The following is a 2,536-nucleotide window of genomic DNA, read 5'->3' as shown; positions in this document are numbered from 1 at the left end:
AGGTGTTGGAGGAGATGCAGGAGGTGGAGGTGGTGGAGGAGATGGAGGTGTTGCAGGAGATGCAGGAGCATCGTAATCTGTAGCATAGGGAGAAGTGTTAATAGCTGCTGCAGAAGGAGAAGAAAGAAGAAGGAGAAGAAGAATGAAGAAGAAGGAAGAAGAAGAAGAGGAAGATGAAGTATTAGCAGCAGCAGCAGAGGCAGCAGCAGTGGCAGCAACAGCAGCAGTATAGGACATGATGTAGGTGATGGAGTTGATGTAGGTGATGGTGAGGGAGGAGATGGAGTTGAGGGAGTTGGTGGTTTTGATGATGGAGGAGATGGAGGTGGTAGTGGTGGTGAAAGTGATGGAGGAGATGGAGGTGGTGGAGGTGGTGGAGGAGATGCAGGAGGTGGAGGAGATGGAGGTGATGCTGCTGGTGGCTGCTGATACTGTTAGTGCTGCTGCTGCTGTTCCCAGTGCTGCTGTTGCTGTTTCTTGTGTTGCTGCTGTTGCTGTCACTGCTGCTGCCTCTGCTGCTGCTGCTGTTCCTACTGATGTTGCCAATGCTGCTGTTGCTGCTGCTGCCTCTGCTGCTGCTGCTGCTGTTGCTGTTGCCACTGCTGTTCCTGATTCCCCTGCTGCTGATTCTGCTGTTGCTGTTGCCAATGCTGTTGCTGTGTTCTGTGCTCCTGCTGCTGCTCCTGCTGTTGCCTCTGTTGCTGCTGCTGTTACTGCTGTTGCTGATGGGGGTGATGGAGGATATAGAGGTAGTAGAGGTGGAGGAGGTGGTGGAGAAGGTAGAGGTGGTGGAGGTGGTCTAGGAGTTGGAGGAGCTAGAGATGGAGTAGGTTGTGGAGGTGGTGGAGGTGATGCAGGAGATGCAGGAGCATCGTAATCTGTAGCATAGGGAGAAGTGTTAATAGCTGCTGCAGAAGGAGAAGAAAGAAGAAGAAAGAAGAAGAGGAAGATGAAGTATTAGCAGCAGCAGCAGAGGCAGCAGCAGTGGCAGCAGCAGCGGCAGCAGTCTAGGAGTTGATGTAGTTGATGGTGAGGGAGGAGATGGAGTTGAGGGAGTTGGTGGTTTTGGTGATGGCGGAGATGGGGGAGATGGAGGTGGTAGTGGTGGTGAAGTGATGGAGGTGGTGGAAGTGGTGTAGGAGGTAAAGGTGGTGTAGCTGATGCAGGAGGTGGAGGTGATGGAGGAGATGGAGGTGTGGAGGAGATGCAGAAACATCATAATCTGTAGCATAGGGAGAAGTGTTAATAGCTGCTGCAGAAGGAGAAGGAAGAAGAAGAAGAAGAATGAAGAAGAAAGATGAAGAGGAAGATGAAGTATTAGCAGCAGCAGCAGAGGCAGCAGCAGTGGCAGCAGCAGCAGCAGCAGCAGTATAGGAGATGATGTAGGTGATGGAGTCGATGTAGGTGATGGTGAGGGAGGAGATGGAGTTGAGGGAGTTGATGGTTTTGATGATGGAGGAGATGGAGGTGGTAGTGGTGGTGGAAGTGATGGAGGAGGTGGAGGAGAAGATGGAGGTGATGCTGCTGGTGGCTGCTGCTCCTGTTAGTGCTGCTGCTGCTGTTCCCATTGCTGCTGTTGCTGTTTCTTGTGTTGCTGCTGCTGCTGCCTCTGCTGCTGCCTCTGCTGCTGCCTCTGCTGCTGCTGCCCCTGCTGCTGCTGGCTCTGCTGCTGCTGTTTCGGTTGCCATTGCTGCTGTTGCTGCTCCTGCTGCTGCCTCTGCTGCTGCTGCTGTTGCTGTTGCCACTGCTGTTCCTGATTCCTCTGCTGCTGATTCTGTTGTTGCTGCTGTTGCCAATGCTGTTGCTGTGTTCTATGATCCTGCTGCTGCTCCTGCTGTTGCTGATGGGGGTGATGGAGGATATGGAGGTAGTAGAGGTAGAGGAGGTGGTGAAGGTGGTGCAGGTGGTGGAGGAGTTGAAGGCTGTCCAGGTGGTGGAGGTGGTGGAAAAGGTGGAGGTGGTGGAGGTGGTGCAGGAGTTGGAGGAGCTAGAGGTGGAATAGGCTGTGGAGGTGGTGGAGGTGAGGCAGGAGATGCAGGAGCATCATAATCTGTTGCATAGGGAGAAGTGTTAATAGCTGCTTCAAAGGAGAAGAAAGAAGAAGAAGAAGAAAGAAGAAAGAAGAAGAAGAGGAAGATGAAGTATTAGCAGCAGCAGCAGAGGCAGCAGCAGTGGCAGCAGCGGCAGCAGTCTAGGAGATGATGTAGGTGATGGAGTTGACGTAGGTGATGGTGAGGGAGGAGATGGAGTTGAGGGAGTTGGTGGTTTTGGTGATGGAGGAGATGGAGGAGATGGAGGTGGTAGTGGTGGTGGAAGTGATGGAGGAGATGGAGGTGGTGGAGGAGATGCAGGAGGTGGAGGAGATGGATGTGATGCTGCTGGTGGCTGCTGCTACTGTTAGTGCTGCTGCTGCTGTTCCCAGTGCTGCTGTTGCTGTTTCTTGTGTTGCTGCCACTGCTGCTGCCTCTGCTGCTGCTGCTGTTCCTATTGATGTTGCCAGTGCTGCTGTTGCTGTCACTGCTGCTGCCTCTGCTGC

This window comes from Melanerpes formicivorus, unplaced genomic scaffold, assembly GCF_026170545.1.
Source record: "Melanerpes formicivorus ecotype bairdi unplaced genomic scaffold, bMelFor1.0.p_v2 SCAF_270, whole genome shotgun sequence".
NCBI classification, from domain to species: Eukaryota; Metazoa; Chordata; class Aves; order Piciformes; family Picidae; genus Melanerpes; species Melanerpes formicivorus.
Note: the sequence above shows the minus strand (reverse complement) of the source record.